The following is an 18,613-nucleotide window of genomic DNA, read 5'->3' on the forward strand; positions in this document are numbered from 1 at the left end:
CGCACAAAAATGAAACTGGAGAGAGTGGTGACCAAAGCCTACAACATTATTGGTTGTGACCTTCCATCAGTCCTCTCATTGTATGCTGAGCATAGCTTAAATTGCGCAAAGAACATTATCAGAGACTGCTCCCATCCAAGCCATGACTTTTTTGAACTTCTACCTTCTGGAAGACGCTATAGATCCATGCGAGCTGGAACGACACGATTCAACAACAGCTTCTTCCCCTCTGCTGTCAGACTCCTGAACTCTCAATGCTGACCTGGAGTGATTTTTTTTTTTTTTTTTTGTTTTCCCTACCCCCTTCTCTCCCCTCCTACTGGCCTGAGCTACCTATGACAAAGAATACCACCAACATTGTTGTGTGGCAATAAAGTTTGATCTTATCTTATCTTATTACCCTAGAGTGGCCTTTAGGAGGTGTATTACCCTAGAGTGGCCTACAGGAGGTATATTACCCTAGAGTGGCCTCTAGAAGGTGTATTAGCCGTCTACTTGCACACTTCAGCTCTGAGAAAAAGATGGGCAGAAGTGCTTCAGACTTGGCACAGGGGTTATCAGTGGACATCTGAGTTTCTGTGACCACTCAGACAGTGCCAAGGGCATTGCATTAGGTCAACCACTCTGGACGATGTCCAAGAATAAACCTTTGCTTGCTCTTCAGCCCAAAACAGCTAGATTAAACTTTGCTTGAGGACATGAAGGGAAGCCTAATGAGTATTGGAGGAACATTCTTTGGTCAGATGAGGTCAAGATCAATTTGTGCAGCTCAGATCAGGGCCTCGTTTCCCGATAACGATGTATCTTAACGGCCTACGTGGATTTCCGCGACATCGTACACTAAGTAGCACTTTGTATTTACGTGCGTTTCCCAACCATCAACTTAAAGTCAGGTGCACGAGCGCAACGTGCACGAGTTCTTAAGTAGCTCTTAGGAGCTGTTTACGTCAGGTTAACCTGTTTACGTTAATTGCTGTGAAATTAGCTAGCCTATGCGTGCATCGAACGTGCAATGTGCACTAAATTCGGGGCGGGGATAGTAACGCCATCTCCAGTAGTGATGGGAAGTTCGGATCATTTTACCGACTCGAATCTTTGGGGGGGTGGGGGGGGTGGGGGGGGGGGGGTGCTACTCAACATTTTTAAATTTTATATATACGTATCATATTTTCATGGAGGTTACTAGATACTAATTCCTGCATTCAAATAATATTATATGAAAGTTTGGATGAAATGGTCATTTATTATCACATAAGCATTTAATGATCACGGCAAACAATTACGCTGCACTGAACTGTAAGTAAAGTTTTAAAAAGTTAAAATAACTAAACCTGTAATTATTTCTTGTGAACGAATATCATTCACGTCTTACTAACCATAGACACTCGGAAGTGAACTAGGTTAATAAGTCCTTTCTGTTTCCTCTTCTGAGCCTATGCAGGTTACGTGAAAAAATATCCAGAGCCCAGTCAAAATGAACGAAACATTTCGGTTTTCTCTAGCTTCCCATGCTGAGCCTATGCAGATCACGTGAAAAATGATCCAAATACTTGTATCCGGCAGATGACCTAATCGTTCACCTCCCGACCGTCTTTGGATCAACGTTTCGTTCATCTGCCGGATATCGTTCAATGATTCGTTCTTTTGCCGGATATCAGTCTTTCGTTCAATGATTCGTTCTTTCGCCAACCGTGTCTTTGGATCTATGATTCGTTCATCTGCCGGATATGGGTATTTCGTTCAATGATTCGTTCTTTTGCCGGATCGTTCAATGATTCGTTCTTTTGCCGGATCGTTCAATGTTTCGTTCTTTTGCCAAACGTGTCTGTTTCGTTCAATGATTCGTTCTTTTGACAACCGTGTCTTTGGATCTATGATTCGTTCATCTGCCGGATATGGATCGTTGGATCCTTTTCCACGTGACCTGCATAGGCTCAGTACAGTCAGCTAGAGGAAACAGAAATGATTCGTTCTTTTTCCGACTGGGTCTCTTGGATACGGGTCTTTGGATCATTTTTACGTGACCTGCATTCAACAAATCATTTCTGTTTCCTTGGCTTAGCCAATGCAACAGTCCCAGTTGTCCCGATGCGCGGTCATGAACGAGAAAAAGAACGAATCTTTTTTTGAGAGGACTCGTTACTCTCGAGTCGTTGTAAGGATTCGTTCAAAATGAACGAATCGTTCACGAACGACACATCACTAATCTCCAGCAGAGAAGCCTATTTAAACTGTGTTCCCATTGTAAGGACATTTATTACGATCTGTCTGAGAGTGGGCTGTCAAAGCTAGCATCATCAAAGTCATACAGTACAGTAGGCTACATACATTCAATAAAATTAACCTACATTTGAGTCCAACTGCATGACCATTCTTGCCCTACACTTACCCTTACAATAAAGAAGTGATCCTATTTCAACCATAACTTCATTTTAAATAATGTCTTTCTTTATGACATTTAGTTTATAGTTTAGACAGCAACGTTGACATCTACAGTATATTCAACTGCATCCACTACATAATCTCAAACTTTATTTGTTGGTAACTCTCCAAAAAGGCTACCATTAACACATTTCTTAATGAAAAGGAAACATGCATCACAATAATACTTCAGTGTAACCTGTACCTATGTGGAGTGCAAATATGTCTTGCCATTACACTACCCAACAGCCCTACGTCTGCTAACACTACAGAATGCATAATTCCTACGGGCAATGCACTAGTTTTGTATAGCCTAATCTTTATTTTCAAATACTCAATATTCTTTATTTCTATTTTGATGGGAATAGGCAGGTGAAACAATGACATTCTCATGATGTGCTATACACAGAAACATCGTTTGGATTTCTTCTACATAATATACAACCATCTAGCTAGAAGCTACCATATAAGCCAATGGAGTGGTGGCATAAGCGCTAAATGTGCCATCAAACTACTGTTTGAAAGCTTCAGTCAAGACCTAAATACTCTGCATTGGTCGCGTAGCACATTTCCGATCAAACCTAGTCATTATAAACATATAAAAAGTTGTGTAGATAGCTTTATTCATGTAAAATATTCCTCGCTTCAAGTAGCCATGTTTTTTTTTTTTTAATTCCCGTTTCTTCCGAACGACGCCCCTGGTGGATTACATCGCTAAGTGTGAAGTTACTACTGGTCCTGACCACACGTAGAATTCCTCTCAATGAAAGATACACTTAAGCTAAGTGTGGCGTTGGGAAACCCGTCTGCAACGTAGGAATCCTCTTACGAGCGATTTCAAGTGCTTTTTAGGCTAAGTGCGCGTTCGGGAAACGAGGCCCAGATCAGATCCAGGATGTTTCTTATGAACCTCGCCAGGACTAGGACAGTCAATGGAAAGTCCCAACAGTGAAGCACGGAGGTGGAAGTGTGATGGTATGGGGTTGCATATGAGGAGTGCAAAAGGTGTTGGGAAGATCACATTTACAGATGGCACCATGAATGCCTGTGGATATCCCAAAATAATCTCTAGAAGGTTGGCAGAAGAGGAATATTCCAGCATAACGACCAAAAGCACACAATCAGACAAGAGTTTCTAAAGAAGGAAAACTATGACCTTGCCAGGTGTGTTGCCTTTTGAATCCAATAGAACACCTTTTGGGTATGTTCAAGGAAAGGGTAGGGCAACACAAGCCTTGCAGCAAAGAGCAGATGGAAATTAGTGGCCTAACAACCTTAGTCTGAGTCTGTCATCAAAAATAAAGGTGGACATAGGATTTAGCATTTTGATGGATATTGGATATGGATATTTATTATTTTAATCCCTGTAATGATGGGTGTCCAGACTTTTGCTGCATTGAGTTCCCATTTTGGTGCCTGAATTCATAACAAAGTAAATCAAAACGGTTATTTTTTAATCTTCCATAAAGGCAAATACCCTACTTTCCAATTTAGGAATTAATGCAAATACTGTGAAGTGATTTATTTTACCTTTAAGTGGTCTTACACAGGGATGTACTATATACTATGTAGTGTTCTATACATTGCCATTATTACCATTGTAGATCTACTGCCATTTCTTAGAAGCCTGTGTGTAATCATGTATAGCCTACCCTCTCTGAGAGCGCAACACTAGCTTATCTATAATAGGATCCATTAACGAGAAGGCTGACTCTTGGCTTTGCTGCCCCCTGCTGTTCAGGAGTGCTGTGTGACTGCAGATGACCCAGGGGAGACTGCTGGAAATGCAGAGTTCATTGATGAACAAGTGGAGAGGGTCGAGGTGCCAGTTGACCAAGGTATGGTCTTTAGGAAAATGTATTTATTTAAGTTATGCCTCTATGACAACCAAATCCTGCTCGCAACAATGTGATTGTGGAATCGTCGAAGTGCAGTAGTACAATGATGTGTATTTAAGACAAGGCCAAATTACTTCTCCTTGCATCAGTAGGCTATTCCCCCCGCTGTATGAACACTGTTGTTACAGGAAGTCCTCCTGGAAAGTCCAAATCAGTCGAGCAGAGCCTGTCATAGACATCATATAGGTATGATATGATATGTCTATGGAGCCTGTAGCCTGGACTCCGACACGGAACTGGAAACGGACAACACGGTTGTAGAGGCTGAGCCCTCCCCAGGCAGCCATGTACAGCAGGACCACAAGAGCAGCGAAGAGGAGGAGGAGGGCCAGCCAGAGGGCAGCGGCGAAGGGGAGCTGAGCCCCGTGCCGGTAGGAGAAGGGGAGCTGAGCCCCATGCCCGTTGTCCGGCAGAGCCCTTGAGTGCGCCTGATGGAGACCCGCCAGCGCCCCCCGATACCGAGCCCCCCCCTCGACAGCCCAGACGCAGGACAGGGAGCCTCCACCGCAGCTCTCAACACCAATCAGGGCCTCGTTTCCCGAACGCGCACTTAGCCTAAAAAGCACTTGAAATCGTTCGTAAGAGGAATCCTACGTTGCAGACGGGTTTCCCAACGCGGCACTTAGCTTAAGGCCAAATCTCGATTCTTCTCCTTGCCCCTTTTGCTTAGTCTTGTCTTAGTCTTAACCCTAGCACTTGCAAGTGTAAGGGCCAAGGGCTGAGATCTTTCCCCTATGAAATGAGACGCCACTCGGTTTCGGGTACGTCATGCGTGACTGTATGAGCTATGAAACTAGCGATTTAAAAAAAGTCTAATGAAGAACATGGTTGCAAATATATATGTATACAACTGTGTAGAGCACGAAACAAGACTGTCGTCATTTTTAAATTAATTATAAGCCAATATTACTTACATGTAGAGTATGTAGCATGATAGCTGGCAAGCTACCATATAAGCCAATGGTGTGGTGGTATACGCGCTAATTTGTATCCTAAAACTACCGTTTGAAAGCTTCAGTTAAGACCGACAATACTATGCATCGTTCGAGTAGCACATTTCAGATCAAACCGAGTCATTATAAACATATAAAAAGTTGTGTAGATAGCTTTATTCATGTAAAATATTCCTCGCTTCAAGCAGCCATGTTTTTTTGAAAATTCCCGAGCTGGTTTCGCGGTGTGCTCTGGGATAGCCCTTGGAGGAGTAAGGTAGCTCTCCGATCATCTCAAAAACGAGGGCCATACACCCCTTAAACTTACCCCTTAATCTTGATCAAGTTGGGTATTGAGACACCACTAGCTCTCACATGAACGAGCAATTTCAAGGGTAAGGGGTAAGATAAGGGGTAAGGGGAAGTATTGAGATTGGGCCTAAGTGTATCTTTCGTTGAGAAGAATTCTACGTGTGGTCAGAACCAGTAGTAACTTCACACTTAGCGATTTAATCCACCAGGGGCGTCGTTCGACCGTCGTTCGGAAGAAAGGGGAATTTAAAAAAAAAACATGGCTACTTGAAGCGAGGAATATTTTACATTAATAAAGCTATCTACACAACTTTTTATATGTTTATAATGACTCGGTTTGATCTGAAATGTGCTACGCGACCAATGGAGAGTATGTAGGTCTTAACTGAAGCTTTCAAACAGTAGTTTTATGGCACAATTAACGCTTATGCCACCACTCCATTGGCTTATATGGTAGCTTTCTAGCTAGATGGTTGTATACATATATATTTGCAACCATGTTCTTTATTGAAACTTTTTTTAAATCGCTAGTTTCATAGCTCATACAGTCACGCATGACGTACGCTTCAACCCCCTCGACACCTTATCCAGGGGTGTCGTTCGGCCTATTGTAGAAGAAATCCAAACGATGTTTCTGTGTATAACACATCATGAGAATGTCATTGTTTCACCTGCCTATTCCCATCAAAATAGAAATAAAGAATATTGAGTATTTGAAAATAAAGATTAGGCTATACAAAACTAGTGCATTGCCCGTAGGAATTATGCATTCTGTAGTGTTAGCAGACGTAGGGCTGTTGGGTAGTGTAATGGCAAGACATATTTGCACTCCACATAGGTACAGGTTACACTGAAGTATTATTGTGATGCATGTTTCCTTTTCATTAAGAAATGTGTTAATGGTAGCCTTTTTGGAGAGTTACCAACAAATAAAGTTTGAGATTATGTAGTGGATGCAGTTGAATATACTGTAGATGTCAACGTTGCTGTCTAAACTATAAACTAAATGTCATAAAGAAAGACATTATTTAAAATGAAGTTATGGTTGAAATAGGATCACTTCTTTATTGTAAGGGTAAGTGTAGGGTAAGAATGGTCATGCAGTTGGACTCAAATGTAGGTTAATTTTATTGAATGTATGTAGCCTACTGTACTGTATGACTTCGATGATGCTAGCTTTGACAGCCCACTCTCAGACAGATCGTAATAAATGTCCTTACAATGGGAACACAGTTTAAATAGGCTACTCTGCTGGAGATGGCGTTACTATCCCCGCCCCGAATTCAGTGCACATTGCACGTTCGATGCACGCATAGGCTAGCTAATTTCACAGCAATTAACGTAAACAGGTTAACCTGACGTAAACAGCTCCTAAGAGCTACTTAAGAACTCGTGCACGTTGCGCTCGTGCACCTGACTTTAAGTTGATGGTTGGGAAACGCACGTAAATAGAAAGTGTTACTTAGTGTACGATGTCGCGAAAATCCACGTAGGCCGTTAAGATACGACGTTATCGGGAAACGAGGCCCAGGCCAATAATTGTCTGCTTGCGATTGAGCCTCTTGTATCCCCCTTCCCACGGTTTCGTGGAGGCAAACTGAGGCCCCCTTCACACGGAGTCTAGATTCACGTAATCTGGTTCATTTTTCACACCTATCCAATCTTTTAATTTTGTAAAGACAGAGCCTGGTAACGAGAGATTTGCATAAAAACGGAGCCACCAGATTGTGTTGAACGGTCTGTAGTACATACCCCACGCCTGTGGGTGGCGCTTTAGCGCTTTATTTACACAACTGAAAAAACGTGAAAAACCTAGAAGGAGACTCAGCAGCACAGGTAAAGGAAGCAGCAAACGGATAAACACATTGCACAAGACATTCAAGCTCCAATTAGCAGCATTACATTATGGTGGTTAATAAAATCAGTGGTCAGACTAAAGGATATGCGAAAATGAATTATATTTTCTATTGATAATAAAGAGTTTGGAACAGTACAACATGACATGTCTGTCATCCCATTTCCCATGAGCCTTTGCTCCGGCCATTTTACATACATTTATGAATAAAAAAGCAATTAAATCGCTGGCCAATTTATATTTGTGGTCATGAAAGTTATGTTACGTCTGAATAAGAAGAATAAGATCAAGATAGGAGGCTAATCAAAAATCAGTAGGCTGGGTTAATGAGGCTCACCATGAGTGAGATTTTGAGAGAGAACAAGGGATATATATATAGTGGTTGGAGATCGCAAATTGATCACGTGGGACAATGACATCATCAGGTTGCTTGAAACCGTGCAGACGAACACCAGCCCCCGTACCGATTCAAATTTACTCACTTTCTACCCCAGACTTCTATCGGTGCGGATAGAGAGTGTTCGTATTTATGATAGGGCTATCGGTACTCTGCACGTTGCGGAGGCAGACAAACTAGACTTCGTGTGCACATAGCCTGAGTGTTTACAGAGATCAAGATCAGGGCCCAGTTTCCCGAACGCGCACTTAGCCTAAAAAGCACTTGAAATCGCTCGTAAGAGGATTCCTACGTTGCAGACGGGTTACCCAACGCCACACTTAGCTTAAGTGTATCTTTCATTGAGAGGAATTCTACGTGTGGTCAGGACCAGTAGTAACTTCACACTTAGCGATTTAATCCACCAGGGGCGTCGTTCGACCGTCGTTCGGAAGAAACGGGAATTAAAAAAAAAAAACATGGCTACTTGAAGCGAGGAATATTTTACATGAATAAAGCTATCTACACAACTTTTTATATGTTTATAATGACTCGGTTTGATCGGAAATGTGCTACGCGACCAATGCAGAGTATTTAGGTCTTGACTGAAGCTTTCAAACAGTAGTTTGATGGCACATTTAGCGCTTATGCCACCACTCCATTGGCTTATATGGTAGCTTTCTAGCTAGATGGTTGTATATATTGTAGAAGAAATCCAAACGATGTTTCTGTGTATAGCACATCATGAGAATGTCATTGTTTCACCTGCCTATTCCCATCAAAATAGAAATAAAGAATATTGAGTATTTGAAAATAAAGATTAGGCTATACAAAACTAGTGCAGTGCCCGTAGGAATTAGGCTATGCATTCTGTAGTGTTAGCAGACGTAGGGCTGTTGGGTAGTGTAATGGCAAGACATATTTGCACTCCACATAGGCAGGGCTCTACGCTAAGGTTTTTCCCAAGGAGCACATGTGCTCCTAAATGAAAAAATTTAGGAGCACACAAAGAAATTTAGGAGCACAGCAGGGTTTTTTTTACGCGGAAGCAAAGCATGTCATACTCATTTGCGACCTATAGTTCCAAACATTGTATTTTCCAACGTTTAACCCCATTCATGTTCAGTTATTCCAAAGCAATTTTGGCTGGTAAATTGATCAAATTACTGCATTTGTTCATACAACGCTTTGGTTGACCTCTTATCAATTGTTATTAGTAGTATCTTACATAGCCAGCTTAACTTAAAGTTTATTGTAAGATATAGCTTGTTAGACTTAATGCAGTTAGAGTTAGACTGTAGGTATCACATTGGTTTATAGTCTGTCAAATTAGTTCTAGTTATTGGTGTTCGTTGGCATACAAAGTTAGTCTTCCCTTATAAGCCTAGTTGGTACATCTGATTAGAGCTAGCAACAATTAATTGCAGATGAAGGGGTCCCCTATCTCCGTGTTCATTTTGGCATATATTTTAGATTCAGTCTTAAGACAAAAATGCATATTACTTTTAGTCACATTTAGTCATAGTTATCCTTCTTAGTTTCAGTCTAGTTTTCGAAAACTCATTACAATTTTGTCTAGTTTTAGGCACATTTAAAATTCCATATTATAGCCACATTAAACTCCTTCACTTCTCAGGCCAAGGGACCTCCTGTTGTGTCTACTACATAGTAGTCTAGCTTGCAGTACTTAAATTGTGGATGCAATTAGTCTCCAAGATACAGATCTCATGCCTACAGCTGAATTCCAATTAAATCAATGTAAATAATAATTTAAGGCAATACTTTATTAACAGAATTATCATTCAAATATATGAGAATACATGTTCTCCTCATGTTTAATATTTATATTATATAATATTGTTGGCTTATCTCATGGGCTGTTTGCAATAAAAAAAGAAATTTCCCCACGTAGGACTACTAGGCGAATGTTTAGCCTAAATGCACATATCGTATAGCCTACTGTTGTTTATCTGTAACGTTTTAGTTGGCTAGGTTACTTTTTCCAGAAGGGATCATAAAGCAGTAGTAGACTTACGTAACTTTGATATTAAATTAAAAGAGATGGTGATTGCTGAAGAACATTCGGGAGAAAAAGCAGCAAAGAAGTTTGACATTGACCCGAGAGGAATGCTATAGGCTACGACTAGCAGGTGGAGGTAGAAAGAAAGTTAGGCTGGATATCAAACCAGCTCGTTGAATAAATGTTTTCAGTCCAGGATAAGTATAATAGTGTCTAGAAAAACGATTAAATTCAAGGCTTTGGAAATCTTTTCCTCCGTGACTGACAGTGGAGACCATAACTCCGATGTTTATTTTTTACGTTGACACCCCGACCTAAAGCGCAACGCGATGTGCAGCCAGGAAGTGTTGAACGCATATGCAATGAGTTCCAAAGCCTACTGCAATTATGCTCATTATTTAAATAATTCAATTCTATAACAGAAGATAAGTAAGAAATAAAGGCCTGCCCTTAATACAAGCCTGCCCCAAATAAAGGCCGGTGCGCTGTGCAGCCTAAGTAAATACAAGCCCCGGCCACTATTTGAGGATTTACGGTACTCTCTTTTTATATGGCTCTGGCCCATTGGTTGCGAATCGTCGTTCTCATTTGCAGGAAGTTCAGCGCGTCATCTTGATATGTTCACATCAGTCGCAACACTGTCACTTGTTTCCATGTGAAATCAATGGAATGCTTCACTTTTTGGCGCTGTATTGACAACTGTCTGTCACTCGCACACTGTGCTCGTAAATCATTTTTCAAGTTCGCACGTACCTATTTTTAGGCGCATATGCGAGTGAAATACTCGCACTGTAGAGCCCTGCACATAGGTACAGGTTACACTGAAGTATTATTGTGATGCATGTTTCCTTTTCATTAAGAAATGTGTTAATGGTAGCCTTTTTGGAGAGTTACCAACAAATAAAGTTTGAGATTATGTAGTGGATGCAGTTGAATATACTGTAGATGTCAACGTTGCTGTCTAAACTATAAACTAAATGTCATAAAGAAAGACATTATTTAAAATGAAGTTATGGTTGAAATAGGATCACTTCTTTATTGTAAGGGTAAGTGTAGGGCAAGAATGGTCATGCAGTTGGACTCAAATGTAGGTTAATTTTATTGAATGTATGTAGCCTACTGTACTGTATGACTTCGATGATGCTAGCTTTGACAGCCCACTCTCAGACAGATCGTAATAAATGTCCTTACAATGGGAACACAGTTTAAATAGGCTTCTCTGCTGGAGATGGCGTTACTATCCCCGCCCCGAATTTAGTGCACATTGCACGTTCGATGCACGCATAGGCTAGCTAATTTCACAGCAATTAACGTAAACAGGTTAACCTGACGTAAACAGCTCCTAAGAGCTACTTAAGAACTCGTGCACGTTGCGCTCGTGCACCTGACTTTAAGTTGATGGTTGGGAAACCCTCGTAAGTAGAAAGAGTTCGGCCGTCAACGATGTCGCGAAAATCCACGTAGAACGTTAAGATACATCGTTATCGGGAAACGAGGCCCAGGACTCAAAGCCAGAATTGATCTGAAGCAGCACTGCATAAAAGTATTTGTTTTTAATTTTTTTTGTTTGTTTGTTGTCCTTATTAAGTATATTTTCACGCATTGAAAAACACAATAGTGAAATTATTCCTCAAGCTTTCGACTGTCCTTGACTCCTTGTATTAAGTTTTTGTTTTGGTAGGCTTATTTCAAATCGCAGTGTGTGATCAAACGCTCAATGTATTCATTTTATCGGTACCATTCCATATTTTTTACAGCTCCTTTTTGAAACATTTCAGCACTAAAGCAAAACATATGTTGGCTGACCCCAGTACTTTTTATTGTAAAAAAATATTTGTACCTGTGTTTTTGTATGTGGTGTCGAGCTGGTCTTTTAATTAATAAAGTGAAATATACACATGAATATATCGGACTCATTATGTGCCTCGTTGTATTCTATATGTTCCCATCGCTGTCATCATCACCCATGGCTGAGCATTATTCAAAACTTTACTATTGTTGAAAGTCAGGTATTGGAACTACCACATTAATACTTCCTGCTTATCATATAACCTGCTCAGTCATTATTTCAGCAGAAGTGTGAACACACCTGTGGCTGGTTGAACCAACTGAAACGATGGCTTTCAGGAAGAAGGCCAAGAAGGTATGAAGATAAAGGTGTGAATGTAACAATTTAATCTGGTCCTGATACACTTGTACAGCTGGGGTGAGTTAGAGCTGAAACACACCAAACGCGTTTCTTAAAACGTAACGCTAGCAAAACCAGTGTTTCCTATGGGTAAGCACACACATAAGCGTCTTTTTAAAAACGGGAAGCTAGAAAATGCATTGATTCCTATGGTTTGGCGCGCTTTGGGTACAAATACACATAGGGTTCGAATACACATAAGTGTTTTTTTTTAAACGGGACGCTAGAAAATGCATTGATTCCTATGGTTTGGCGCGCTTTGCTTCTTTGTAGCGTTTTTTAGGTGCGTTTTTTAGGTGCGCTTGAACTATTCTCAACTTTCCAGCGCAAGGCAGGGAAGCGCACCGCTCATCAATGTCACACTCGGCCCAGGCAGCCAATCAGATCAAGCAACAGGCGGGCTTAACTACTTTATCACTTATTTCCTGTTTTGATGCTGGAAGATGTGGTATGATTATGCAATATAGCACGAGTGGGAGTGGGATTATCCCTTACCTTCCCCACTCCCACGAGTATTGCTTTTATAAAACAACTAGAATGCGTTTCGTGAATGAACTGCGAGAGTGTGCTTGCTCTGTTGCGGCCATGACAGAGAGAACAAGTGCCTATGAATTAACATGTATTTACATCAACTCAATCAGTGTAGTGGGGCCTTCTTCCAATATATTTTAGCAAGCAACCAAGCTCAACCATTATATTTAGGCTCCACTGACGTTTAGACATATGAGGGTATCTTTGTTGTTCTGTTTTTGTTTGCTTGTTTGCAGGGGTTAAATTGGGATTTTCTATGTAGGGGGGCTCTGATCCGGAGGGGCAAATTTCACAAATCTTTCGAGGATTATGCAGTAAATAAGTTGCCAAATTAAACAAAAAACACATCACCGTTAAAGTTAACTTTGTGAAAAGTAACCTACTAACAAATACTTTCCATTTTCCACCACTTGTTTGTCATGTCATCCATTCATATGGATGTGAATCAATCAATACTAATACAATTATTAGTATTTGTTAGTAGGTTACTTTTCTAAAAAAAATATTCACAGGGTCAATGCTAAAATACACTACTCACCCAAAAGCCAGAGATATCACTAACTTTTTGTGAGTAGTGTATGTTCAAGGACCAATGCATAGCCAGGAGGAAGATTCAGATGATGAGCAACCATCCACAAGCAGTGAAGCAAGCAGCCAACAACTCCAGCATTTTTTATATGTTGCTTAATATGTACTCTGTAGATTTTGAGTGTGTTTGATGAGGTCACATTAAGAGCTGATTCATTGATACAAATAAGTTTGAAATTCATCCAGCTAGGAATGAGAAATGTGATTCGGAGATCGCATAGACTACTTGCTAAATCATTTAGAATTAGCAGCATTGTTCTTTTTAACTAGCGCTTGCGAGTTGACACACCAGTAGCAGGCTATCCCTGCATGTCTAAGGTTAATTTTTCCTTCTTAATGAAAATGCAAGCCCATATCTAATGATATTAGCCTATTGGTGATGATCGACCTCTTTCAAAATACCGTGCACCTTTAATTTTGTTTCTCTTACCTCGCCATTCACCTGTCTACTACGATATGTCTGATGATGACCGATTGACGTTGTGTTGTCTGATCGCGGAGGAGGAGCTGCTGCGCAAGTTTCGTGCGCGATATGCCTACTTCTCAAACTTGCTCCAGATGTCTAGGCCAGCCTTTCCCTACCATTATTTAGATTTTTGTTTTAAAACAACATAGATTTGCAATGGAAAAGTTGTAAAAGCTTTGCAGAACTCCAGACCCGGCTTATGTGCCGGGGCTCCGCCCCGGACAGCCCCGGCCCAATTTAACCACTGCTTGTTTGCTTGTTTATTGTGAAAGGGTCTAGTGTGTTCCATTTGGTCATAATAGTTCCAGAGTTTCGTTATACTGACTTACTGAGCTAAGTGAATTGTTGAAATTGTTATCTTGGTAAAAGGAAACATCTCTGCAACAATATTGGAATGAATGCGGTAACATAGCCAGCTTTACTTAAAGTTTATTGTAAGATAGGCCTATATGTTAGACTTAATGCAGTTAGAGTTAGACTGTAGGTCTAGTATCTAACGTAAGCAACACTTTTACTGTATAGCTAGAGAGCATGTGTACTACATTGGTTTATAGTCTGTCAAATAAGTTCTAGTTATTGGTGTTCGATGGCATAAAACAGGGGTGCCCAATACGTCGATCGCGATCGACTGGTCGATCGCAGGGCCAATGAGAGTAGCTCACAGAACTGAGCAAAAAAAAAAAAAACGAAAATTAAAAAAAAAAAAAGATTTTTTTTTTTTAAACGATTTTTTTTTTAAACGGAAAAAAAAATCGCGTTTTCAGAAAAGCAATTCATCCTATCATATAATGATATTATAATGTGCCCGCTGATTGACGTGTAGACAGGCCAGTTTGCTGTTTGCTAAAAACCATTACCATAACAACCATAATGTATCTACCCGATCTCATAGCCTGTAACAGACAAGCCCAATTGCTTTCCTTTTACCGCTGCATTTTCGTTTTCGCTGTAGCTCGATTCTATGTGTAGTAGCCTACAAAAAAAGTTTCAGTTTGAACAGTGAGTTCTAGTATGAGAGTGTGTACTGTGGGCCAAATGCCACTATCTATGTATGTATGTTAAAAGAAAATCCTAGTGTTAAAAAAAGTTACATTTCAATGTGTGGATTTTTTTTATTATAAATGTAGGCTACTAAATTGTATGGGCAATGTAATGACACTGTGTATGAAATCACATGCTGATTAGTAGCCTCTATTGTGGATGTTACTGTTACTTCCAGGGTTGGTATGGAAATTAAACTCAATCTTAAATTAATTCAACTTGTCATTTAAGTGTGAAACCTAAGTGAAATAGCCCGTATGACACTGTCTGTTCGTTTTGGTATTGTACATTTTAAAAAGACACATAATGTGCGTAGTTAGTAGATCATTCTGACCCAGACACTTAAAAGGTAGATCACCATTCAGAAAAGTGTGGGCACCCCTGGCATAAAACGTTAGTCTTCTCTTATAAGCCTAGTTAGTACATCTGATTAGAGCTAGCAACCATGAATTGCAGATTAAGGGGTCCCCTATCTCAGTGTTCATTTTGGCAGCTATTTTAGTCACATTAAGTCATAGTTATCCTTCTTAGTTTCAGTCTAGTTTTCGAAAACTGAGCACACTACAACAGCTACGCTGTGTCCAGGTACATCCTCAAACGTTTTTCAGTTAACCTAATGATTCAAGGTCTCTCATGAATCATTACTCCCAGGACACGGGTTAATGTTAACTCACTCTATCGGTCACGCTTAATCCTCTCCAACCACATTAGCAACAAAATAAACTGGTGAGCTAACAAGTTAACCATTCTTTCAGTATAAGCTACTTTTGCATAGCCCCGTACAGCTAGGATAGCTCACGTTACCGTAGTAGGAATACAAGCCTTAGCTCACTATATTCACACAACTAAATTCATGAATTACTTCACAGGTTTACTTCACAACTTGAATTAAGGAAAATTATCCCCCGTTACGGCTAGCTGAAACTGCCAGTGGAACTCCCGTTACGTAGTGTTAGTTAGCCTTTAGCCCCGTACTCAGATATTACAGCTGCTTAACACAGCTCAGATAGCACTGCTTAACACAGCTAGGATAGCTAACGTTACGGTAGTGGGAATACAAGTTTTTCAAGTTCGCACGTACCTATTTATGCAAGTGAAATACTCGCACTGTAGAGCCCTGGTATGGAAGGTGTCTCTTAATATTCCTAGTTATACAGTTGAATGGAGAGGAACAGAGAGAATAGGTTCCTTGGCGCAGGTGTCAGTGAAGCACAGGTGCAAGCCAGTTTAATGAGCCTATTATGATGTCATAATGCCCCACAGTTCTGCCATGCAAGTTTATGGAGGAAAAAGGGGATGAAAAAAGAGGAATAAAAAAGGAGTGACAAGGAGTACCGCCACGAAAAGATATAGCAGGTTGCACCGGATCAGGCCGGACGTTTCGGTGTTTGAACGGCGTCTCTATGTCAAACGGGCGAGGAATAGTTAGCTGCAAGAAAAACGGGGAGAATAAATAAAGAAAACTTATGAAGAACAATACTGTGCTTCCCTTCGGGCAAGCACACTAATTATACAGTCAACAAATTAACATTTAAACACGAAAAATAGTTCAATTTTCAACGTCAGCATTTTGAATGAACGGTTTTCATCAATGCGCTTTCATCGCGTAGTGATTATTATAAGCTGTGAAAAGTCTGTTTTGGCCGCTGCACTTTGCCAAGGCGTTACTGAAGCGTCTGCGCATGTAAAAAGACGCTTATGTGTATTCTTATGTGTTATCCAGCGCCATCTAAGACACTCTTGCGCTCATCAACTCTTCTTCTCTGATCTTGTTCAAAAGCCTGCTTTACCCCCTACTCCAAACAAGGCAGCATGGGGAATGTTGTCAATACTAACACTATTTAGAAACTTGGTCTAATTTCAGTTCCTACACTATAGCATGATTTATGTAGAACATGTATGTACCTGCTCGATTACTCGAATATACCAAGGCCACTCTGTGCAAACGCTAGCGAGAAGATGGCAGTTGTATTTGTATTAGTTTGTTTGCCTTTGTCACTTACAATTAGCCTGACGATGTCATACTCATAATTCTAGTCAGAATATGAGTCTGATGCTGAGCCATTGGTCTGTGATTATGGGGCGTGTTTCAACGAACCAGAAAAAAAAAATGCCTCTTCGCTCAATTGGATACCTACAACTAATCAGAGCAACATAGTATGACCATCTGATACATTAAAACTTTTACCGGATCCCGTAAGAAGGACGGCAAAAACATATTTTCGATCGACAAATGCCTTTATCGCGTTTCTCTGTTCCTCTTTCAAAATTAATGCGCTGTCAATATCTGTGAGATGCCTGCTCACGTACGTATTAGCAGCAAGGCTAGCTGCTACAATGTGTTTCAATGGATTTTTTGTCTAAGCGTTAGCAATAACCTATCAATAATGGTCTAGAGCGCTTCAGTTAAGACCTACAATCCTCGGCAACATTCGTGTTGCACATACACTACTAACCGAGTCAATGTAGACATAAAAAAAGTCATGTAGATAGCTTAAATCATATAAAATATGTCCCACTAAGCTCCCGAGACGGCGCCATCTTTGTTCGATTTATAATCTATCTATCTAATCAACTCAAGCGTTGGTTGGTCATCTCAAAGTCAAAGTCAAAGTGTGTTTATTATTGCATGTACCAAATTGCTTCAGCACAGCAAAATTCGAACGACTTGGCAAGCATCATTCATCTACGCAGTAGACGTCATACATATAACAAAAATAACATAAAACTCTATAACACTATGACAATAAAACATATAAAATGTAACATTAACATACAACAATTTAAAGAACAACATATATCTCTGTAACACTGACATTATAACAATATAACATATAACATTAACATTCAACAATTACAGTACAGTAGAAGGGCTAGCAGCAGTTTAAGTGTGAATTGAGAATAAGTTAAAAAGAAATGTTAAGGATAAGTTAAAAGTTTTTAAAATTGTGCAAATATATCTATGAAGTGAATTGTATGAGTGGGGGAGCAGGGAGTAGGTGGAGGTGGCAACTGTTCAGTGGTTCAGTGTTTCTGATTCAGAAGCCTTACAGCCAGGGGGAAAAAGCTATTTGTGAGTCTGGTAGTCCGCGTTCGGATGCTCCGGTAGCGTCTACCAGACGCCAGCAATGAGAACAGTCCATAGCCTGGGTGGCTGTTGTCCTTTAAAATCTTTTTTGCTTTCCTCAGGCATCTACTGTTGTAGATGCCTTGCACGGAGGGGAGATGGCTGCTGGTGATACGCTCTGCTGTCTTCACCACCCTCTGCAGGGCCTTGCGGTCGGCAGCGGAGCAGCTACCATACCAGGCAGTGATGCAGCCTGAGAGGATGCTCTCAATGGTGCATCTGTAAAAGTTTGTTAAAGTTTTTGAAGACATGCCAAACTTCTTGAGTCTCCTCAAGAAGTATAGCCGCTTCTGTGCAGTTTTGACTGCTGAGCCTGCCTGCATGGACCAGGTTAGGTCATCCTTGATGTACACACCGAGGAATTTGAAGTTGGAGACTCTCTCCACTTCAGCTCCCTCGATGTGTATGGGGTCCTGACCCCCCCTCTGCAGCTTCCTGAAATCCACGATCATCTCCTTGGTTTTGCCACCATTCTGCCAAGACCCTTACTTCATCTATATAGGCGGTCTCATTGTTGTTAGAGATGAGACCCAGGATGGTAGTGTCGTCTGCAAACTTCAGGATGATGTTGGAACTGTGTGTTGCCACACAGTCATGCGTGTACAGGGAGTACAGGAGGGGACTGAGTACGCAGCCCTGGGGGGCCCCGGTACTCAGGGTCAGTGAGGAGGAGGTGTGGTTGCCCATTCTCACCACCTGGGGTCTGCTCGTCAGGAAGTCCAGGGTCCAGTTGCACAGGGGTGTTTTAAGACCCAGGCCCCTGAGCTTCGGGACGAGCTTGGCAGGCACAATAGTGTTGAATGCTGAGCTGTAGTCCACAAACAGCATCCTCACATATGTGTTGCTCTTTCCCAGGTG

The sequence above is a fragment of the Sprattus sprattus genome (genome assembly GCF_963457725.1).
Source record: "Sprattus sprattus genome assembly, chromosome: 2".
Classification (NCBI taxonomy): Eukaryota; Metazoa; Chordata; class Actinopteri; order Clupeiformes; family Clupeidae; genus Sprattus; species Sprattus sprattus.